This window comes from Hippopotamus amphibius, chromosome 7, assembly GCF_030028045.1.
Source record: "Hippopotamus amphibius kiboko isolate mHipAmp2 chromosome 7, mHipAmp2.hap2, whole genome shotgun sequence".
Taxonomy (NCBI): Eukaryota; Metazoa; Chordata; class Mammalia; order Artiodactyla; family Hippopotamidae; genus Hippopotamus; species Hippopotamus amphibius.
The window spans coordinates 76,330,280-76,354,790 of record NC_080192.1 but is presented as its reverse complement, the minus strand read 5'-3'; the positions used below and the strand labels follow the sequence as shown (position 1 = coordinate 76,354,790).

Here is a 24,511-nt window from a genome sequence, read left to right as displayed (position 1 = left end):
CCACCTAAGCGGAAGGCACGCGTGGTCGTTCATTTCAGGGAGGTGAGGAAGGAGGCCCGCACGTGGGTCCGGTTTTGAAGTCGGAGAGGCTTCCTGTCAGGAGGGCAGTGGCTAGAAGGGCCTGGAATCCAGGAGAGGAGTCTGGACTGGGTAAGTGTATTTAGGAGTCGCCAGCCTATAACGGTGAGTAAAGCACCGGCACGGATGACACCGCCAATGAAGCGAGCAGGGAGAGGGTCCCAGGACTGGGCCCCAGCAACGCCGGGAGCCGAGGAGAAAGCAGCCAATGAGGGAGACAGGGGGGCAATCCCGAGGGAGGGGTCCTGGGAACTGAGGGAAGAGGCTTCAAGGATGCGGGGGTGAGGAGCTGCTGCTGACAGGCCGCCAAGGACCAAGCCTGGGGACTGACACTGAGAGAGGACGGGAGGCCGAGAGGCCGGGCGAGTGGTGCAGGTGCTGGCCTGTGGGTCTACAGAAGTGCTTGTTTCACAGTAAATTGGAAGCAAGGCCAACAGCCATGGGGGTGGGTGTGGGGGGTACGGTGAGGTTGAGGAGAAAGTGTGAAATCATAGTCCAGGGCAGGAATCTGCAACCTGTGGCCCAAGGGCCCACTGTTTGTTTTTGTAAAATAAAGTTTTATTGGAACACAGCCACATCCATTTGTTCACCTCCTGCTCTTGACCGCTTTTGCACTACAACAGCAGAGTTTAGTGGTGCTGTGACAGGGCCTATACGGCCCACAAAGCTCCAAATAGTAACACTCTGGCCCTTTTCAGGAAAAGCTGGCTGACTCCTGGTCTAGGATAGTGGGGAACCAGGCTCTGGGGAACAAGTGGTCTCAGCCATGCTGTGGCTGTGAATTCAGAGACCCGCCACTGTGGTTGTGGGTTCTCCAGCATAGAGAAACATCTATAACCAAGGCTGCCGTTTTACCAAGTGAGACCTCGAAGGGAGAGGGGACAGGGAGGCCCTTTGCCACCGGCCCTTTGGTAGCAGACAATCAGCCACTCCCGCCGCAGAGCCCCTGCTGCCCGGCAGAGCACACCCTCACCCACCTTCGCAGCCCCTGAGGTGGGGAGGACTGGGGCTCAGCGCTGAAGAGGATTCAGCTATGAGGCGATTCAAAACAGGCCGGTCCAGTTCAGAAGCCCAAGTTCCCAACCTCTGGGGCCCAGCTCCTGCTGCAACTTAGAGTCACAAAGTGGAAAAGGTGACAAATGCCAATGCTGGCCCCACCCCTGCACTATTTTACTGGCCTTGGGTGGAGGTAAAGGGGTGGGAAGCAGGCCTCCCTGTTCCTCAAAATCCCCCGTGAGTGTAACACCTGCAGCCAGGGTGGGGGACCTCCCACCACTGCTTTGCTTCCCTCCCTAACCCCACCCCCACAGTTCCTTTTCCCAGGAATTCCCACGAATGTCCTGTCACGCTGGCTCCTTCTCTGCATCTCAGCAAGGCCTTGGGAGGCATCCGCCCAGCCTCCCAGGGTGCGAGTCCCCCGTGACGAGGATCTGTGCTGATGAGGTCTCCCCCGCCCTCGCTGTCCAGCCATGAGCTCTGTGTCTGGTCTCAGGTGAACTAGGTCCCTCTGTGAACCCAGAAGACTTGGATCCTGCACCATCCAGAGTTCCATCTTGCCTTCCCAAATTGCAGTCTCACTGGGTTCAGGACCAAGACCATCAAAAGAGAAATGCCACAGGCCTTAGGAGCAGGGCTGTGAGCCGCCAGCCCCTCACGTACGGCACTGACTCTGGCTTGGGTTTTATTCCCCTTCCTTCCTGCCTCCCTGCCTTCCTCCCCAACTCCTTGGAGGCACCTTTAAATTTTCTGTTTTCTTTACTCAGACATCAAAATTGGGGAATCTAAGGCCCTCACCTCCTTACGGTTCAGCCTCAAAATTTTACTATTATCTCAGAATTATCACGTTAAATTAGTTCATGGTCTCACTGCATTAGAAAGTAAACAAAGCACTATCAGTGATGAATAATTTTAAAACTAAGTTCTACAATTCCACAAAGGTGAAGGTGAACTTATGGGCAGTTTAACCAACAGGCTGCCTTCCAAAAGCCCATTTATAAGTTACTTGGAACCTAGAGAATATTTCTTTTCATGTAAAATCACCATTAAGTTGGGGCTTAAGATTTCAAGCAAATAGGCAAATGCCTATTTAACACATTTGTTCTTTTGCTGATTTAAAATAAGAAAAATTTTATTATAAGAAAATCAAATGTGGGTTTGCATGTGCATCTAAATGCAAGAAAATCAAATGTGAGTGTGTGTGGGGGGGGTGGTATGCAAAAATTCTGTTACTTAAGGAAGAGAAGCTTTATATCAAGCATACAGAAGTGAGTCCACGAGCCTGAGAAGAGCCCTTCTGCTCACTGCCAAGGAAGAGGACACTGATGATGCTGGGTCTCTCTTCTTCCCACTGCCCCACATGGGGGTGTCACCAGCACTGATGCTGGGTGTCTGCTCCACCCACTGCCCCACGTGGGGGTGTCACCAACATAGCTGGCAGGTCCCAGTCTTTTTTTTTTTTTTTTATTGGCTGCGTTGGGTCTTCATTGCTGCACATGGGCTTTCTCTAGTTTCAGCGAGTGGGGGCTACTCTTCATTGTGGTGTGCGGGCTTCTCATTATGGTGGCCTCTCTTGTTGCAGAGCATGGGCTCTAGGCACATGGGCTTCAGCAGTTGCGGCACATGGGCTCAGTAGTTGTGGCTCACGGGCTCTAGGGCACAGGCTCAATAGTTGTGGCGCACGGGCTTAGTTGCCCCGTGGCATGTGGTATCTTCCTGGGGCAGGGATTGAACCAGTGTCCTCTGCATTGGTAGGCGGATTCTTACCCACTGCGCCACCTAGGAAGTCCCAGGTCTCAGTCTTAACTGGTAACACAAGGAAGGGCAAAGAGAAAAGAGTTAAACAGATGGAGAGACCAAGTTCACAGAGTGGGGAAGAGTAAACAAATAAGGGGGAAGCAGGCGTGTACAGCACAGGCATGAGGCATCCACGGGGAGTATACACAAGGGTTGTGAGACAAGGATTAAAGAGAGAGCGCGATGGGAATGACACTGTGGGTCCCCATCAAAAAGAACACAGGCAGACACTGTCACCTGCTGGCACCCCTGTCACCCTGTGAGTTTGGTGGCCGGTCTATCACTGGGCCAGGCCTACCTGGCGTAACTTTGTAAGTGAGGGGCTTTGTGGACAGAAAGACTTGTGAGTCCTGCTCTGCCACTAACCACTGGGTGACCTCACTTCTCTGCGCCCCAATTCTCTCACATGTGATTCAGGGTGTATGAACGGAAGCCGGCACATGGAGGCAGAGCACAGCAGCGGGCACTCAGCAGGGCTCCGGGAGCGCCGGCAGCTCATGAAATCTGTGACAGGACGTGCGTCACCCCCCTTGAGCCAACAAGCCCTAGCACACAGAGAGTGCTCAGTAAGGTCAGCGTGAGAAACCTAACAACACAAGGTCCCTTCCGGGGCAGCTGGGAGAGGAGCGAAGACTCAGCGAGGTGGGCAGGGGCCGGCCTCGGCCTGGAGCCAGGGAATCAGAGGGAGACCAGAGCCTGGAGGCCAAGCAGCTGTCCACCCAAGGGCTGGGCAGAGGCCAGGCCTACACCAGGAGGAGAAACCACAGGCCCGGCCTGAGTGGGGACTCAGTGTAGACGGGACAGGAAGCAGGCCCACTCCCTGGGAAAGGAGGTAACTAGACCTAGTCAGTCACCAGGGACCTGAAAGCCACGACCAGCCACTGAGGGGACTTCAGGGACCTGTGACAAACAACTGAGGGGCCTTGGGGACCCCGCGGCCAGCCACCAAGGTGGGGGAGGAAAGGAAGATGAGCTGAAGATGCAGAACAGATTCGGGAACATGGACAACTGTGAATTTCCATGTTATTTATAATATGTAAATATAAATAAATATGTAACAGATGCCTATCTATTCATCTTCATTTCAAAGATGACTTCTCTCAGTCCACAACTGGGAAATAACCTCTTAGATGTCTGTCCTCTGGCTCCCCTCCCTCCAGGGCAGGAGTGGTATGTGTTGTTTGCTATTCCTTCCCTTTTGCCCCGTTGACTTTCTGGCACCAGCAGGCCGTGCACTGTTTCTTTCAGGTATCAACACCATCCATCCTTCATGTGAGCTGGCCTTGCTCATGTGACACCATCCATCCTTCATGTGAGCTGGCCTTGCTCATGTGACTTCTCCTTGCTAGGACTAGGAAGGAACCACAGTGAGTAAGGAGCCCGCACACAGACCCTTGCTGGGCTGCCCTTGCTCGGCCATTTCACCCAGGTGCTGACCAACAGCTGTTCTGTTCTCAATGTACAGGTGAGGAGAACAAGGCTGCCCAGGGCCACCTGGCCACAGCGAAACCAATTCACTCATCAGCAAACATGCCCCCAGCGAGATGCAGCACAGGCCCCTGATCCAAAGCTCTTATTTTTCCAAACCAATGTATTTAACAACATAGGAAGATGACAGGACTTACATGTTCACTGAGTGTGTATCCAGCAAATGGCTCTCCTGCAGGCCCAGGAGAAGGAAGAACCATGGCCACCCAACAGCCTTGGCCTCGCCAAGCCTGGGCTTCCTCATTCTGTCCGCTGTATCCGGCAGTGCTGTCCTCACCAGACTGCTGTGGGATGTAGGAGGTCAAATAACAGCCCCCCTAAGATGTCCATGTTCTAATCCCTGCAACCTGTGAGTGTTACTTATATGGCATGGACTTTGCAGGCATGATGAACTTGAGGATCTTGAGGTGCGAAGCTAGCCTGGAATACATGGTGGGCTGTAAATCCAATCATAAATGTCCTGAGAAAAAGGATGCTAAGGGAGATTTCAGACAGAAGAGAAGAAAGCCATGTGACAGAAGCAGAGGGAGGCACAGTCACAGAGAAGAAGCTACACAGCTGGCACTGGATGGAGGAGGGGCCAGGGGCCATGAGCCAAGGGATGCCGGCTACCATCCTGGGCGACACAAGAAATGAATCCTCCTCTGCAGCCACCATGGCCCTGCTGTACCTTGATTTTGGCCCTGGGATGCTAATTTGGACTTCTAGCCTCTGGAACAGTAAGAGAATAAATTTCTGTTGTTTTAAGCCACCAAGTCTGTAAGAATCTGTGACAGCAGCCCTAGGACACTCACACAGGGTATGAAGTGGGAAGTATGAGTGAGGCCACCAGGATGGTGCTGGGTACACAGCAGGAATTCAAGAAACTCAATCAGTGAAGGATGGTTCCTGCCACCTCCCTGGACCACCAGCCAGTCCTTCAAGCTATGCACAGAGCAACAGCCTTATGCTGCAATGGTCCTGCTGACATTTAAAAACCTCCTTCATATACACTGTCTCTCTCGATTCTGTCTCTAAAGGGAGTTTCCAAGGCTGCCCAAATTCTTAGCTGATCCTACATAAAAATACAATTTTGCCACAGGCATTTGTATTAAACACCCAGTACAATAACTCAGCTATTTCACAGGCAACCTTTGCTGACCTCTCACAGGGGAGGCCCTCCTGACCTTGGGCATCGCAAGCTGTGATCAGGGCCCCATTACCTTGAATAAACGCAGCAGGAGCACTTCTCTCAGCCATAGGCCCTGCAGCTGCCAAAGGAGGGCCTGGAGGTGGGTTCCCGATGTGGGACCTGACACCCCTGTCCTGCAAACCCCGGGAGAAGAGCCAGCTGGGCCAGCAAAGGAAGGGGTGGTTAACATCTGGCCCTCTGTCCCCTTCTTTCCCTCCCTTCAGCCCTGCCCTGCTCTCGGTTTTCCTACTTGAGCGGTGGGTCCCAATGTCGAAATGCACAATGTGCAATCATCTCACTTCCTCCAGCGCTGGTGGCTGCCCTCCGGGCTCTGCGTGGATGAGGCCTGGATCCTGGTGGGGCCTCTGCCCTCCCCTTTTCCCCATTCAGGGGCCTGCCACCCTGACTCCGGCCTGCGTGAGGTCTGAAGATCATCCCTCTCACAGGCCGAGCAGCCCGCCACAAAGGGCTTGGGGCGGAGCCTCGAAACCTCAAGAGTGTTTTAAAGAAAAAATGAACAGAAAGAGGAAGCCCATTCGCTTCCTGAGAACAGCCCTCTGCAGCCCTCTGAGCTGTCTTCTTTGCACCCATTCTTTTCTGATCTTCTGCACGGATGCAAGGGCTGGGCTCACTCGGGGGCGGGGGGGGGGGGGGGGGGGGAGGGGAGGCAGGCCCTGGGCCTCTGACAAGCCACTACCAGGGCAGAAAGGGGACAGCGGCGTGTTGGGACTGAGCCACGGCAGAAGGAGGAGCCATCTCAGCGCTCCTCGGCCTGGCAGACCCCAGCGGCTCACATCTAACACCTGCCCACCCCTCACTCCCCTTGGAGGCCTCGCAGCTTGGCTCTGTCCTGCAAGATCCCACTAGGGGCATCTACACAGCCTCCCAGATGCACACCTGTGACGCCTCTGAGGGGTTATCACCACGTCCTGCTCCCTGGAGCATCCCTGGGTGTGCGGCCAGTCCATCCCCTTGTGCATGAAACCTCGTACAGGAGGGAACATGAGCAGGCAGGCCAGTGCCAGCCACCTCCACCACCCCACCTCCCGGGCCTGAACGGAGGCCTCGCAGACGCCCCTGCCTGCACACAGCTGCTGGGTGATGTCACCATGCACCCACTCCAGTGACAAACTACCAGGGCCACCTGGCAGACCTAGAAGCTGCAGACGACCATCCAACACGATTCCGGAATGTCCGTATTTACGGCACCCGTGTCCAGGTCGGTCCCTTCCCTCCTGGACACACAGCGGGATGACAGGAGTGGCTGATACCCTGGGAGGGCACAGCCAGGACCAGCCTCAGCCAGACACCATCAGAGCTGGAAATCAGCTCGATTCCCCAGGCACTGGGCAGTCCCAGGCCCGGCTGTCAGAGATGTCCCTCCAGAACCTCCTGCAACACCTACTGCTCTACCCTGAGGTGGGCCAGGCAGAGGAGAGCCCCTCAGAGCCACCGTTCTGGAAGCTGGGTTAAGGTGGCCTTGACAAGCTTCATTCAGGATGTACGGGCTAGTTTGAAAGGTCTGCGTGCGACTAGAAGTCAATATTTTAAAGAAGCATATCTTACAAATAACATCTAACCAAGAAAGTTACAGGCCAGGTGAGAACCGCAGTAAATGGGGAGGGACGTCCAGACGTCATCTAAGCCCACGCTCTCCCTCCAGCCAGGGCAATACTCCATCCACGCCGCGGAGCAGGGCGGGGCAGTTAACACATTTGTGCCAAGCACGGGCTGGAAAGTGCACACCACACATCAAGAGAGCTCTGCTTAAAGAATCTACAGTACAGCCTGGCAGGGCGACCCAGTACAGTCGGACCAGACAAAGAGAAACTATGTTCCCACGTGCGGAGAGCACCAGGATACAGTGGAGGGAGAAGGGGAGGGCCCAGTGAGCATGCAGCATGACAGCACCGCTGCAACAAAAAGGTAAATGTGAACGTACTTACACATAAAACATACACACACCTGCTGGCTTGTGCACAGAATCCCTGGGGAAGAATACATGAGAAGCATGGGGCCTTGGTGTCTCTGGGAAGGGGATGTGGGTGGCTGGGGGTGGGGTAGGAGGCAGACTTTTCCGTATATCCTGCTGTACCTTATAATTTTTGAACCATGGACCTGAAGCCTATTGTAAAACATAACACAAAATGTCATCCCATTTGTCAAATCAAGCTAAGGGCAGGCAGGCGTTGAGGACTCCCACCAAGCGACATTAGTGCAAGGATGGGGGACTTGAGGGGGCCCTACTCTGGGGCAGCAGCATCCCAGCCAGTGAGGGAATGGAGGAGGGGCCGTGCCTGTTCCCACCCCTCCACGGCCGCACCCCTCACCCCCTGCCTTCACTTCTGTCTTCCCCAGCTGGGCGCCCTTGGCCGTGTCTCCCGCCTGCTACGTCACTACGGTGTATGGCACAGGGACGCGTATGGCACAGGGACGCGTATGCCCAGAGCCCCAGCACCTCAGAGACGGAGCGTGCCCTAGCGGACGCAAGCCAAGCCTTGTCCCCAGAATCACTCACTACCAAAGCCCCCTTCCCACCCTCTGGCCAACAGCCTCCACCATGTTTCACGGCAGCTCTGCGCCCACTGCTCAGAGAGCCCACATGGTCATGGGGAGAGCGTGACCGTGGAGAACGTGGGGCCTCCGAAGCCGCCGCTCGGCTATTTCACCACAGGGAGAGGACCCTGAGACACCGTATCCACTCCTGGGAACCTGAATCTCTGGGGCTTTTCACACCCCAGTGCTTCCCCTTCCCCACAGCCCAGTTTTCACAACAGTTTAGAATACTCTTCCCTGGGGCTGGTTTCATTTCTACCATTTCAGAGACATGACTTCACTGCCACCACTGCAGGATCTGGGGACATCCTGACTGTGGTTGGGTGCTTCGGCCACCCAGCATCAGGCCCACGGCCAGGCAGGGCTTAGGGAGCTGTGGTGCCCACACCTGCTGGCGCAGCCCTGAGGGGTGACCAGGAAGCCAATTTTGCCCCACGAACCTGGTTAGCGCACAGGGATGGTCATAAGAACGGCTGCAATCTAAGAGAGGGCCTCCTCAGACCATTTAGAAGACGTGAAAGACGTGCTTTTGTCACTTGACATGACAATAATGATTCAGTCAATCAATCAACCAACTAACCAACCAGAAGATACAAACAAAACAGAATTAAAAAGTCTGAAGAGGGACTCCCCTGGTGGTCCAGTGGGTAAGCCTTCGCGTGCCCCCTCCCCCCCCAATGCAGGGGGCCCGGTTCGATCCCTGGTCAGGGAACTAATTCCCGCATGCATGCCGCAACTAAGAAGTCCACATGCTGCCACTAAAGAGATCCCACATGCTGTAACTAAAGATTCCACGTGCTACAACAAAGACCCGGCACAGCCAAAATAAATTAAAAAAAAAAAAAAAAAAAAAAGCCTGAAGAAACTCTGGTGTGGGATAAATGAAGTCCCAAATCTGGAGCCGGCCCCGCCTCTTCTGAGCCTCCTTCCTGATGTGTTACCCCCGTTCTGCTCACACTTCTCTCCTGAACCCCCCAGCTCAAGTCATCACCCCCAGCCTTGACACATAACTCATCTCTCTGTGAAGCCCCGTGATGCCCCCTGAGGCCCAGCAGAGGAGGAGGCCCCTTTCCTACGTGCCCCATCCTCCTGGCTTCTCTAATGTCCCTAGGATTCCACTCACAACCCTGTGCATACAGAATTCCTCTTACAAGTTGATTAAATTTAAGAAGAAAACATCCAGTTTGACCAAGCCCTGAGGTGTGGCTCCTTCCTCCCAGAGCAGAAGCAGCCTAGGTTCCAGCCACCAGGGTCAGGGAGTTGTGTGCTGAGGACACATCAGGTGCAGGGGGACAAGCTGACGGGCTTGGTTTCACCTTTAGAACTTACTGGGGCGACCACGGGCTCCAGTCTCACCTTCCTCTCCTAAGTTAGACTGAACCCCAACCTGACCTCCGGGAAACGGGCTATCTTCCCAGGAATCCCTGGGGCTCTTCTTTCACTTCTCACAACGACACAGTAGCTTTTTTCTTTCGTTCATTCAACAAACTATGATTATACACCAGTTTTGTGCCAGGCACTACAGGATGCTCTTGGGGACAGAAAGAAAACTGAGCTATTGTCCCCACCCTGAAGGACACTGATGTCTTAGGATACCCCAGATCTGTCATGTTCACTGGCATGTCCCTTGAGAACAATCTTCACAATGGCGAACACCATGTGGGACAAAACATCCCCATAAAATGCAACAAAGCAGAAGTGAACCTCTTAAGCAATTCCTCAAGACACTTAAGGAGTTACTGTTAAGGAACTACACACCAAGAAGGAGAGAGTAAGGGGACCTCCCGACCACGGGGCGCAGGGGATCCAGCCACTCAGCACTCCCCATGCCACCCCGTGAAGGTGCCCAGAGTAGATGATCTTACTTTGGTGCTGTTTCTCCTCTTAGCTTCCCAGCACTCACCCCCTTCCTCCTAACAACAGGGAATCAGGCCACCCACCCTCTCTCAGGCCACTCAGCTGTGGGGGCAGGGGTGGTCAAGAGACCCACGCCAGGCACTCAGAGCATCTAGTTCCCCAGCATCAAGAGTGAGTCCCTGACCCAGGACAACATCCTGCACCCCACGGATGCTCCCTTCACACTTCGGTGTCTCTGGGCCTGTGGTGTCTCCGTCTTGAACTCAGATGTTTCCCGAGTTCCCGCTATGTCCCTGGCGAGGATTACAAGGCCGGAGGCCACACAACTTGTACTGACAGCCACCTCCCACAGGCAGCAATGCTTTCCAGGACTCCTGCCTTCTCCACCCTCCTCTCCCCCGCCCGCTCCATCACAGTGCCTGCCCCTTTAAGAGTGGGAGAGGAAACATGGAAATCAGAACCACTTCCCTCCTGGCTGGGGCCTCACTTCCTGCATTCACACTGCATACTGAGGGTGTCCCAACGGTCTTTTTTCCCTCTAAAAAACACACGCAGCATCTGGTCACTGGTGCACCTGTGGAACGGGAAGGCAAGTCACAAATAACACAGGGACGGGCACACCGATGATAGGAAGGAAAGGGAGTTCTACAAAGTTCGATGGTCACCTCCAGTAAGCAAAATATTTCACCCTCAAGCATGAAAAAACAAATTATGTTTTTACTGGGAAAGAACTGGACAGCAAAACAATCTGGAAGATTAGCACCAGCTCAGGCAGCAACGATGCTGGGGGGCAAGGGAAGATGCCAAGTTCACCCACTGCCTGCAGAGGCGCCCCTGGCGAGCGGAGGCGGGAAGGGGCCACGGGGTAGTCTGTGCCTTGTTATTTTTATTTTTTAAATATTTGTTTATTTATTTATTTGGCTGCACCGGGTCTTAGTTGTGGCATGCGGGGTCTTTAGTTGAGGCATGCATGCAGGATCTAGTTCCCTGACCAGGGATTGAACCCCGGCCCCCTGCACTGGGAGCGTGGAGTCTTAACCACTGGACCATCAGGGAAGTCCCCCTTGCCTTTTTAAAATGTGAAGTCAGAAAGTCTTTAAGACTAGGAAGAGCTGTTATTCCACATGAGTAAATTTTCATCATTAGTCCTGGAAACACAAAAGCAAGTTCCTGATTTCAGAAGCATGAATTCAGGGAGTGTTTCAGGTACAGATTCTTGAATACGTGCACATCCAGACCGCTAGCTCCCAGGGATTCTACTCAGCCAGAAAGCAACGCACAGCCCCTCCAGGAGCTCCGCCTCTGGGAGCTACTGCCTCCTTACAGGGGTGTGCGTGTGCACGCGTGCACATGTGTGCACCAAGAGTGTATATACATGTGCAAGTGGCAGGCGTGAGTACAGGCGTGAACGGTGTGTACAAACATGACTGGTGTGTGAGCACACGAGAGGCGTGAGAGGCGTACACTGCACACAGGCACTGGGCTGGGGTGCAGGGAAGGTGACAGAAGCAGCTGGCCGGGCCAGCTTCACCCAGAGGTGCAGCAGACAAATGCTTGTGCCCGGGGATGGTGGCACAGGGAGGGACCCAGGCTTCTATTCCTGGGTCTGCCATCCGACCATCTGACAGGCTCTGAGTGTAGGCACTGCTCGCAGGTAAATCCTTCTAAAATGCAAATCCCTCAAAAAGCAGAACAAAGCCAATTTCGCTGACACCTAGAGTAAATTGGTTATCGGATTCCTTTCAGGGTTAGAGAGCAAGCACTTCTGATCACCCTTCTGAAAGGAAAAGCGGGATGAGGAGGGAAAGAGGTAGGAGAGAGACAAGCAGACCCAGGTGTCTCTCAATCCAGCTGGTGAGGCCGGCCCTCCCCCCACACTGCGAGGAGGGGGCCTGTTGGTGGTGGGCTCAGGGCTAGGACAGCTCTGATGGAGGAAGCTGTCTGCCGCCTCCTGGGCCCCCAACTCCAGGCCCCTTCCCACTCAAGGCTTCTTGCCCCCTGGCCCGTGCTTAGATCTCACACTCTGCCTGAAATCCCCACGCCCAGGCAGCCCTTGACTTCTAGACAAACCCACAGGGTCAGAAACCCCAGGGGGAGTACAGGGGGAAAGCAACTCCGGTCTGCGAGCCTCAGCACTGGCCCTGAGAACTCAGACTTCTACCACTTCTATTCTTTAAATGAGGAAATTAAGGCACAAAAGGATCAGGCTTGAGTATGAAGGCCCATGTGGAAGTGAGAAAAGTCTCAAGTCCTTGAGCTTTTCGTTAGCTACCTATGTCTAGTTTTCCCACAGAGATTTCCCCATTTTGCCAACACTTTCCCAACAAGCACAAAAACTAATTTTTCAAAACTGAGAACAACTTGCAGGAAAGACACACCTCGTTGCCTCTGATGTCCGTTCTTCCCTTCCTCCTTAGTAACAGGCCCAGGACCCTGACTCTGTTGGCATGGGGCTGCCCGCCTTCCTGGCAGGGAGGTGTGGCCAGGGGTTCAGCTCTTGACAACAAGATACAAGGACAGAGCTTGATGAGGAGTTCTCAGGAAGTCTGCCTTCCTGAGTCCTGGTGTCTGGAATGCCCACGAGCTGGGTGTACCTCTAGCCACTGTTCTGGACATGATGCCTGGGCTTAGGGGTGACAGGGCACAAGATCTGACTGCCTATCTCCAGACCTCAGGACATAAAGAGAAATTAATGCCTACTTTGACTAAGCCTCTTTTCCTTCAGATTGGTTTGGTTACACACACCCAGATGTTAATCCTAACAATTTCACCATTTCCCACTTATATCCAATGGTGGAGAATGTCACAACCCTGGAATGCTGAGAGCTGGGGATAAGGAAGGATACTCTTTTAGATTTAAGTTCATTAACAGTCCCATTTTCCCAGAAAGAGACCTTTAAACAAAGCACTCTCAAATTTACCCTGGGCTCCAGACTAGGGTGAGTACCTTCTCACAAGACCTTATAAGCATAAGAAGAGTCATTCTGTTACAGAGTTATTTCATAAAACAGTTCCTTCCTAATATAATCAACACTTATAATCCTAAAAAAGCTAACCAATCCTATTTCCAAGCCTGGCCGAGTAGCAAGCTCAAAAAGCCTTATACTGAATTCCTGTTTACTGCCCCAAATGTTTAATAGCTTGGCTTGCATATTCAAGTGCAGACAAATCTAGGTTATGAGGTAAAAATAGCCCCTGTTTTTATTCTTTACAGTTAGTCCATTAAAGTAGGTTCGCAGTCTAAGCCATGGGCTGCTAGTTACCATGACAAACACTGGTACAACCCTTAACAGTTTATGAAACAGCCAACCTAAGGGTCTGTAACACTGGTCAGATCCTGTCATGCTCAGTTCCAAGGAATGATACAGCGATTACGGCCCTGGAATTTGATCATATCTCATCTAATCCTGTTTGAAATCCACTACAGTTTGGAACCCTCTTTGCCATAGAAGGGGATGAGGCTGTGCTGGCTGCTGTGACGAGGACAAACCTGCATACCAGACAGCGTGGCCTGATGCCGAGAGCACACAGGGTCACAGCCCAACCGGCAAGTCTCCAGGGCAAAAGGCCTGTGTTGTCCCAGGTTAGAAATGGATGGAGATTAATTTTAAAACCTGGATCTTCTTAACCAAGATGGTGGTACTACTGTCACAGAAGCATCTTTTCTCTTTGAGCCAGTGAACCAACCCTGCACAAAGTCCCTCAAGGCTTCCCAATCCATCTGTTGGCATTTCTTCTGTCTTTGACCAATGAGGCGAATACCTAGCTTGGTAAAGTTATTTGACTAATTAAAGAATGAGTAATTCAGTTGACTCAAAATGCAAAGATCTTCCTCTCTCTGCTGAAGTTATTCAAAATACCATACAGTTCAAAAGCACCTATAATAATCACCACAAAACACATGTCGTAAACAATCACACGTAGAACAGCAACTATTTCCAAGACTATTTGTGCTATCAAGTAAGACAGGTTCCTGTTCTTATGGGCTGTATGGTGTTTCAAGAAGACACACAAATGAAGAATATGACAGCTTTCACCAGTGGCAGCATCCCTGACCTAGGAGGACTCCTCTTGAAGGGACAGTACTCATATAGTTGTATCCATCTGAAGCTCTTTCTTTTTTCTTTTCAACCAGTTTATGCTTTGACGGATAACTTTAAATCCATGTATCCTTTGTGTAAGAGGTCAGGAATGGCTAATAAGAAATAAAACAGGTCGAAAACTAAGTAAAAGGAGGTCAGAGAGAGGTAAGTGGAGAAGTCAGGGAAGGATGTCAAGCTGCCAGAGAGAATCCAGAGCTGAACCAGATGATGACTGTGCAAAAATTATCAGGGCAAAATATCAGGGAGTAGAGTGGTCTCCATCAGTCCATGGAGAATGGCAAGGATTTGGGCTTCAACACAAAGTGTAGCTATACTGGGGGACTTTCTACAAAGAACCTCAGCGTATGGGTGTGTGGACGGGGTACAGGTGGAGGAGCCAGGGAAGGCACTGGATGCTCTACTTAGACCCGGAAGTGTTTGGTCTACATGGTACACAGGGAGATTCCACCTCCACGGACATGCCTGGGGTCCTGCAGCACCTCTGACACAAAGCTTCTCCATTCTAGAAAGCTGCTGAATCACTGCAGAGGAGAGAGAAAGTGAAAGAGCACAAGGCAGGAGGTGGACTTCCAAGACCACAGACTCAAGAAGCACTTCCCTAAATAGACTCTATGTGTGTGTCTCTGAGCCCGAGGCCAACCAAATCTAGCACACACAAGACTTCATCCATGCAGCCCTCGAGCACCATCACAACTCCACTGCAATGTAGGACTGGGGGCCGAGGGGGCAGGAACGCAGGGACTGACCTTCACTAGATGAACAAGGAAGGAGGAAGTGAGCTTCAGGCCCGACTTCGCCAAGTCACCTGCAAGCTGGGGGTAAAACCCAAACCCGCTCTCCTCCTCCACCCCACGTGGGCCTGGTCAACCAGCAAGGTGTTTCCCCAAGGGCAACCCATTCACCCACCTCTCCTCTTCCAAACCAGAGCAGTAACAATATTTGGAAGATTCTGGAGCATCTTGATACTTCTTGGCACACAGCCCCATCCTAACTGGGCTCCGTGACTGATTCCATTTTATCGGCCATTTGGTTATCACCCAAACAGGCAACGTGATCATGCTGTTTCACATGTATTTATGCAGAACACAGTCAAAACAATCAGAAATGTGAAAATACTTAACATTCCGCTGCAGACAATCACAAGTTTCTATGTGCTTTAGGGAAAAGAAAAAAAAGTGTCAGTAGAAGACAGCTGGGTCAGTGACCACCCGACTAAAAATCTATGAGGCCGGGCCACTCCCACTTCCCTCTTCCCCCTTCTGCCCACATCCTTCTCCTCTGACCTTTGCTGGCGGTCCCCTGCCTCTCAAAACCTCCTACTTCTGCAACATTTCCCCTCAAAGGTGCCCTGGGCAGGACTCAGAGATGGGATGCACTCTAGCCTTTTGAATACACTTTTTAGGATGGGGCACAGCAGGCAAGAGGGTTATCGAGACTGCAAAGTCGAGAGGGGAGACGCCGGGCCTCCTGCGAGACAGTACCTTCCCTGGATCGGCACTGGTCGCGAGCTATAGCGTGCAGACCTCTCCTGCTTGTACTATTTAATCCACACAGCCCCTCACCCCATCCCTGTGAGCCAGGCACCTTCCCCATTTTACACATGGGAAAGCTGACTCAGGTTCTTGTCCAGCACTTTCTCTTCCCACAATCCAACCTGCCCCCCTCAAAAAACAGACACAGACACTCCGAAGCCATTACTACATATGCTTTGTGACACAAACCAGACTAACCCCTGCATGAAATAATGCATATCACACCATCCCAAAGGCAGTCAAGGTCACTTGTGAGTTGTCCTGTCCCTGTTAAGCCACAAAGGAGAATGAGGCGGGCGTGCTCACAGGCCTCAAAACAAGCCAGACCCAGACATCTGTCCACATCCAACTCCACCTCCATCCGCTTCCCCGCCCCCACCTCTGAAGGTCACCATTCGCTGATCCCCCCTGTTAGGATGGGTCAGGCGCCCAGCGTCAGATGTTAAACCTCTGACAGGTCGCCACACTCCCTGCCACTGCCGCCCCCGTCTCAGAGTGGCCAGGCTGAGGACCCCCAACATCACCAGGAGGATCTGACCCAGGGGGTCAAACACCACAAACAAACCAGATGAAGACCAGGAAGGTCAGATCCTTTCCCTGCCGCCCTCGTGGGTCCAGCTCCACGCCCCCGGCCCACACCACTAAAAGGCCCCTCTCGTTTCCAATCAGTGTCTCTCCACCGAGGGTGAGCCATGGACCCCGGAGGCCCCTGCCCAGCAAAAGACCTCGTGTGTGCAAACGTCCAGCGGAGCGCCCTCCTCCCTGTGCTCAACCCTTGGATTTAATACATTTTTTAAAAAAACCCACAGGAAGAAACGATCACACCGTGACAATACCCACACACACCACATGCAAATAACTGTGTTTTAGCAAAAAAGGCTTATCCTCCCTGTAGGAAATAGACTTGGATATTTTCTATTTTATTTCCAAAAAAAATTTTATGCTGGTTACAACCTCAAATTGATTTCTCGGACCACTGCCTCTGAAAAGCACTGCTGTGGACCCCCCCAGCCTGCCTCCCCCTCGCTGCTCTTCCCCCCTCAGCCGTCAGCACCCATGCGGCAGCGCTCAGGGTGAGGCGGTTCCCATACATCATTTTTATGTATCAGGATGAACCTCTAAAGCTGTGCAAAGTCAAGAAAATATAGAAATACCTCAGCTCTCAAGTTCCAGGACAAATCTGAACAGGGGGCTCGTCTGATCTCACGACTCACACTGTGGAGGGGGCTGTTTTACTTCACCCAAACGTGAAGCCAGGGCTGTGCCTGCGAAAGGCAGGCCTACCCGCCGCCAGGAACGCAGCCCTCGAGGTTGCCGTCCCTCCAGGCGAGTTCCTCCAGCATTCCCCAAGCCCCGACGGACTGCACGGCTATTTCTTCCTGACTGAGTGAGAGGCGGCAGCACATGCAAACCCCACACACCCGCACACGCTCTGGGACCGGCTTCGGAAAGTGAGTCAGCAGGGCCCTTGGCCTCCTTCCTTGCTGGGCCAGAGAGAGAAGCTGAGGCTGGTGTTACCAATGCTGCCTCCTTCAGCGCCGATCGCGCAGGGAGGGCGTGAGCCCCATCAGAGGGGCTGGAGAGGCTGTGGGCACGGGAGCCTGGACGCTCAGCTGGGCCCATACACTGGGACACAGGGCAGGGGGGCCAAGGAGGGCAAAGCTGCCCACAGGCTCCTGAAACACTTCACACGCCCTTGGTTGATGCTGTGGGCTGACCTCCCAACTTCTCTCTCTCATCGTTGGCCTGTTCTGGAAACTATCCTCTCTGGATTCCAGAAACCCCAGACCCGTCTCCAGCTGAGGAGTGGGGGGTGGTCTTGACTAGACTAAGAGAGCACTTCTCAGACTTGACCTTGCATCAGGATCACCTGGTGGGCTTGTTTCAAAATAGATCGCTGGGCCCCATCCCAGAGTTTCTGATTCAGTTGACTGGCTGAGGCCTGAGACTGCATTTCGGACAAGTTTCAGGCGATGCTGCTGCTGGTCTGGGGACCACGCATGGAGGAGCACATCTAAGTCAGGCGGCCCACAGCCTGCCACAGCCTCCCGTTCTGGGGTGGGGGAGTCCGCGTGATCCTCACCTCTCCCACAGACCCGAGGGAGGATGCGCACACGCCGTGGCCAGGGACTGGCTGGCGTGTCTCCTTCACACAGTCTCGCTGGCACTGAGGACCATCTCATAGCCACGGGGAAGCAGACCCTGGGATGAAGAATCTAGGTTCTCGACAACACTGTGAAACTGCTGCTAGAGTAAGACTCCGGCTCTGTAAGACAATAAACGTCCTCACTGTTCACTTGCAAAAAGCACCCCAACTGACACACCCCATAATCTATAACCCCAGGAAGACTCCCGAACTGGGCATCCTTAACAGCATGTGTTATCCAGAAACACCCACCTGCCTAAATGCATTTCCTTCCCACTCCCAGAATTTGTACACCAAGGTCATCCTTGAAAGCCCTAATTAATGAGTTAGAGAATGCACCACCTGGAAATGCAGGCAACACAGGACAGGGAAGGAAAGGAGTTCCACATCCTGGAGTGAGTGAGTGTTATCAGACAACTACTGTAACAGCCGCTGATACCAGCCGCTCAAGGGCACTGGTGGAGGCGTGGGGCAGGGAGCAGGGAGAGAGGCCGGGGCTTTCAGGAGACCTCAGAATCCTGCCTGCAAGTGGAACAGAAGGAGCACTGCAGGGACTCGAGGTCTGGAGAACAACCAGGTGTCTGAAGCAAAGGCTCTGAGAGGTCCCAAGAAGGGAGCTGAGGGGAGCTGATCACTTGGCCCCTCCAGGGGTCCCCTCCCCTCCTCCTGGAGGCCAGAGGGCACCCGTCTGTTTTCCTGACCCCATTCCAGAAAATAGACACCTCATCTTTATCCCCATAGCATGCCCCTCCCCCACCAGATACTGCCAGCTTCTGAGACTCCACACGGAAAGGCCTGCAGTGTCTCAGCTGCCCCAGCTTAGGGGCTGCGGGCAGGCACAAGGGGCCAACGGGGCTGGCTGGCGGGGACGTGACAGGGCATGGACAAGGTCTGTAGAGAGAGGAGACAAGCACACAGCACCCAGGGGCCCTGGGTTCCCATTTCCCAGCCGGGTTATGACAAAAGGGATGCTTAAGAAATTAAACCGGGGCTTCCTAGGTGGCGCAGTGGTTAAGAATCCACCTGCCAATGCAGGGGACAGGGGTTCGACCCCTGCTCCAGGAAGATCCCACCAAAAAAAGAAAAAAAAAACAAACCAACGAGAAGAGGCTGTGCTCATTCCAAGTTCCATGCAGGCTCCCGCACGTGCTCTCCATATAAACTCATCGTAAGGCTCAGTCCCTGGGTGCTCAGCAGGCACCACGCACCATTCACACACCTGATGTGCATTAACTCATTCAACCCCTCCACCCCCACCCCCAACAAAACCTCTGGGGTTGCTACTGCCATCAGCCCAGTTTTGAAGGTGAGAAAACCAGGCACAGAAAGATGAAGCTATTTGCCCAAAGTCACACAGCCAGTTGGAGGCTCACAGGAAGCTTGGCTGCAGGGTCCACAATAGTCCCAGGAATAAAAGAGATGGTTGTGAGAGATGTGCACGCTCACCAAGCAGGACTGAGTAAAAGAGTCCTCTACTGATACAGCCACTGCCAACACTGGGGACTCCAGGACACTGATCTTCATCCCCACAGTGATACGTAAAGTAAACCGTTCATTTCAAAATCCTGTGAAGGAAGCTATGTAATTTCGTGGAGATGGCGCTAGAGCTAGACAGACCTGGGTTTGAATCCCACTCAACCACCCATAACCACTCTCAGGTAATGCCTTAACTGCGCCTCCCCCTCAACACCACTCGCCTTCGCCCAGGACTTTGCCGAGGGTGCACAGGGACGCTTGGCCCAGGGCCTGGAGTGTAGGGGAGCTCTGAAAAGGTTAGCTTCCTTCTCCTCTAGGATGAGAAGTGCATCACCCTTAAAGGAGGTATCAAAGGCTGCCAAGAATAAAGTCCAAAGTTATAGTACCTTCCACAATCCAATGAGCTAACCTAATAAGAAAAAACAGGCAAAGGACACGAACAGGTAATTCACAGAAGCTAAAGTATAAACTAGCAAGAAAAGGTTTTCAGTATTTTTGGTAATTTCGGAAACGTAATTTAAGAAGTAATGCCTTCTTTATCCATTAGACTGGCAAAAATTAATAAGATTTATACTCTCCGGTTCAGTGTTGGCTAAATTAAAGGGAAAAAGGCAATTTCACACACGGATGAAAAGAGCATGGAGTGATAAAGCCTCTTGGAAGTGGGGGGCAATGTGGCGAAGCTATCCATTTAATATTACTCTTTAACTCAGAAATTCTACTTCTAGGGATCTAGAAGACTGAAATATTTGCGTTGACAACGACGTGGTTCACAGATTCCCCACTATTTTTAGAGCAGAATATTGAAAACAAATGTCCATCAATAAAGAACAGTTAAGTAAATAACAGTTCACCCACACTCTGGAATACAGACCAGACTTTTCATGTCAGTGCATATACATGCATAACAGATACATCCAGGACATAGCACTAAATTTAAAAAGCAAATCAGACAAAATTTTGTATGATATGTTTATGTTTACAATGAGAACATTTGTCCACCGAAAAGGCCCAGAAGCAGCAAGCAGCACCTTGCTGGGTTTTTAGCACCCGGTTCTGGGTTTTTAAGTATCATTCTCCACTAAAATGAACTTGGACTCCAGAGAAATGGCTGATTCCAGGGCTGGAAAGTACAAGCTGAGTCTAGGAGGTTTTGTGGCAGAAAGCAAAGAAGTCCTCAAAGAATGATGAGAACATGTCAAAAGGACCTAAAGGCCAGCTGAAGGGGCTCCTGCAGGCCAAGTCTAGGACAATTCAAGCAGAGAAATGAATAATAAGCATAACAAAGTATATTGCATAAAGCAGGAATTTGTGAGTGCAGAGACATAAACCAAAGAGTAAATGAGGGAGAAAGTAAAGTTCTTCCTTTCAGTACAGTTTCAACTAATAAGCGCAGAAAGAAACACGAAATTAGAAAATCACCATCTGCCAACTACCATAACTGATCTGGGTAAGAATCATCTATGGATTCTAAAACTGGTGCGTGAAAGTATATTTACATAGTCTCAAGTGATCTTACTATGAGATACATATTAATGACAAAGGGAAAAATGGTAACTTTCCATGAAGGAACCTGGCAGACACCACCTTAAGTGATGAAAGTTAGGACCAGCAAATGGGATTAATCAACATCATGTGCCTCCCACTGTGAGATGCAACACTAAGACGGCTGCAGCATCACCCTGTACCACACCTGCCAAAAGTGCATAACGTGAACCTAAGCAGGAGGAAATCGCAGGCAAACCCAAGTGGAAGGACATTATCCAAAACACAGGCAGTTGTCTTCAAAAATGTCAACGTTAAAGTTATGAAATACAAAGAAAGACTCAGGAACTGTTCCGGATTAAAGGACAGTAAAGAGATATGACAGTTTAATGCAACATATAATCTGGGATTTCCTTTTGCTCTAAAGCGGCTACTGGCAAGATCTGAAAAAAGCCTGTAGATTAAATAATAGTGTTGCATCAACATTTAATTTCCTGATTTTTAATAATCATACTGTTGTTTTGTAAGGGAATGTCCTTGTCTTTATGACACACACAATAAAGTATTTAGCAGTAAAAGTGTATCAAGTCTGCAACTTAACATTAAACATTTCAGAGAAAAATAATCACACACACAAATAGAGAGGATAAACCAAATGTCAACATTTGGAGAATCTGGGTAAAGGATATCTGGGAACTCTTTGGATTATTCTTGCAACTTTTCAGTGAATCTGAAATAATATATTTAAGAAATTTTTTTAAAGAGGGCAAGGTGTGCATACGCATAGAAAAATACAGGTAAATTCCTGGAGATTAAGTTCACAATCACATTTTCCTTAAAAGCACAGAGGAAAAAAAAAAAAAAAAAGCACAGAGAGACAAAATGAAGCAGGCCTGCCCTGGTGTTAATACTGGTCTCCCCAGAATGTGCTCTCCTCACAGAGCTTCTGTTCCAGGACGCTGGGAAAAGCTGTTTTGAAAGATCTCTCAAGACTAGCCCATTAATCAAGTTCCACAGAAGCAGCAACGACATAATCAAGGCTTCTTCACTGCAAATTTGTGCTATTTTTCCCTCCGTGAAAGCCAAAGCACCCTGACACTGTGAGTAGCTGATGATGCAACAGGGCCCTTCCTGGCATATATAATCTCTAAACGGGTTTTTCATAAGACACCAAGATAAAATAGTCTTGGTCCAAAGTCTCCCCCTCTACTCCGTCTCATTGGATTCTTGAAATGTTAAGCCATGGGGTGGAGGTTGGGGGTCAGTTTTTCCCCCGCATGCCTTTTGATTCAATTCCTTTGATGCACTTGCAGATTTGCTGGCTGAGAAGAATGCTCCCAGGCAGGCAGGGGCTAAAGCGACTTGAACTGTCAACAGTTCTAACATATACAAGCTGCCTCTCTAGAGCTTTACAGCTCACAACAACCTCTCATGTATATTATTTGATTTCATCCTTTCCTTAAATTGTTTTAAATTACTAATGGCATTAAGTCTAACAGCAATACAACAAAATATCGTTTCCAAAAACAATGAGATATAATGTCTACTACTCTTGACTTTGAGTCTAGTTGGGAAGCAGGACTTGTACCTGAGCAGATAAACACTCTTAGACAGCATAAGCCTAATGAAAAATAGTGGAATTAGTACAACGAACTCTACCACTAAGCTCAGTAGAAATACAGCCCTCCTTTCTCTTTGAATGTTTCCAGCATTTATTTCTTTAAGCCCTGTCCTCAGGGCAAACCCTCCCTGTAAAGGAAACTTTGGCTTGTTGCTACAGAGGCTTGTTTACAAGACACCACAGGGAACCAGCCCTTGTGGGCTCCATTCGCACACAATGCCACCCTTGGGACAGCATCATAGTCTTCTGAAGCCAAGCCTCCAACACAACAACCACACTGACCTTCCCACGTGGGCACCATCATTGCAACTTTCTTCAAAGAAACCAGTGAATTGACTCTTTCAGAAGTAAGCATTTCAGCAAAGAACCCCCCAGACAAAGGCCCTAGTCTAAATCCAAAGACAAAATTCCTGTTAAAGAAAGCCTGTTTTCAATCCAAGAAAAATTAGGCTTAATTCCAGGACAATCTATAGCTAGCCTATGTACATTTACCAATGCCAACAATATCCAGATTCCAAAACAAACTCAGGAAAGTAGGTTCTGTTCTCACCTTCCCCAGATGAAAAAATGGAGCACCAGAGTTACCAACTGGCAGATTCAGGATTCACATCCAAGTCAGCCTGTTCGGTTTCCAACCCCACAGTCCACACCATCCACTGTGAACAGCGATGAATCGGGCAGAATTTCACTGCAACATTCAAACTGCCACCCCACCCCCTGCTCCCTCGGTTCACATGCCCCTTTAAGGGGCACGTGGCAAAGCAAATTCGACTCTCAGGCAGCCTCTCGACACAAAATCCATTCAGTGGCAAAGCAAAAAGACAAGAAGATGGGCTTTACAGCTGCCTATACTTTTTTCTTACCCAGAGGAATATTTTCATGATCTGTCATTAGGGATGAACTCCGGGCAGGAGGAATACATGATTATGTAATGTCAGAGGGCAGGCGACGAGGGGAGGGAGAGGCGAGCCCATCACCCGCTCCCTTTGCCCACAAAGACGTAAATTAACCGTTGACGTTTTGAGGGTTTCAATCTCCTATGGCCTACACATTCACGACTGGCTTTTCAAGAGACGGTCACAAACCCCTGCAGGTTTCTCAGGCCTCAATTCATTGACTAGCAAAGCCATAAAGAAAGAAAGTACCAAAAGCATAAGATGCCAGAAATGTTGTCGGGGGCTGTGGGCCGGCAGAAAAGGGAAGAGTTTGGGAGGATGGGGACCTCCACCGAGGTGCATGTTTATTTTTACCAGGGTCTGTTTACACCCGAAACACCGCGAGGCCTCAGCGTCTGGAGTCACTAGATCCAGCCCTGGGGACGCACCAAGCAGGCGCAGCGACCTGGCCTCAGGGGCGCCGCCTCCCGCATCCCGGCTCCCAGCCGCCCGCTCCAGCGCCGCGCTCCCCTCAGCCCGAGGCGGCCCGGGGCGCCATCCTGCTAGGGGTCGCCGGGGTCGGACTGTTCTCCAGAGACGCCACCGCCAGGGAACCGCTAGGCTGTACGATTTCCATGACAACCGCGGGCGCCGTCCGCGTCCTGCGCGCCGGGTGTCGGGATGCGCGACGCGCCCCGCCGCGCCCCGCTCCGCCCGAGGAGCATCCCGGTCCCCTGGCCCGACCCGGCCCACCTACCTGGCGCGTCCCGGCCCGCGGCGCCCGCGCCCTGCCGCCCCGCCGTCCTTGGTGCCGCCGGCCACGCGCCCGAGCCCAGCAGCAGCAGCGCCACCACTGGGTTGCGAGGTCGTGGGCTGCAGCCGGGCTGAGGTGCTGGTCCTCTCGTCCAGGTCCGCGGCGCCCACCCCAGCCGCGAACCCGCCGCCAACGTTGCAGCCTAGAACCCACTGCCGCTGCTGCTGCCTCTGCCGCTGCCGCCGCCGCCGCTTAGGAGGCCCCGCCGGCCCCGCCCCGGCCCCGCCCCCTCCCCCTCGCCGCGCATGCGCGCTCCACAGCCCCCGGTCTGGGCCGCCCCCTCCTGGCCGGTCCTCCCCGGCGATGGTAGCGCTTGGGTGCCCGCAAGACCCGCTGTCAGGTGTGATCAAAATCGCCTGCAAGGAGTTCTTGAACTTCCTCACTTTCACTGGACAATGGCATTTTCACCCTCACAAATACTGAGGCTTGGAGGCCCTGACGCATCCCCGAGGAAGAAGGTTCCTGGAAGAACCCAGACCCGGGAACGGCTCCGGCCTTTTGCCCCTCGGTGAGCGC

General features: G+C 51.9%; 1 protein-coding gene across 6 annotated transcripts in view; it reads right to left on the bottom strand.

Moving 5' to 3' along the window:
* The window catches only part of INPP4A (inositol polyphosphate-4-phosphatase type I A), a 123,626-nt gene extending 99,438 nt beyond the window's left edge, over nucleotides 1-24,188 (bottom strand). For 2 of the 6 annotated variants that reach the window (XM_057740796.1, XM_057740794.1), the window contains exon 1: nucleotides 23,939-24,188. The gene's annotated coding sequence lies outside the window, so the exon portion shown is untranslated. The remainder of the gene's footprint in view (nucleotides 1-23,938) is intronic. The other 4 variants (XM_057740799.1, XM_057740795.1, XM_057740800.1 and 1 more) reach the window with 2 other exon arrangements.
* Between the last annotated feature and the right edge of the window lie 323 nt (nucleotides 24,189-24,511).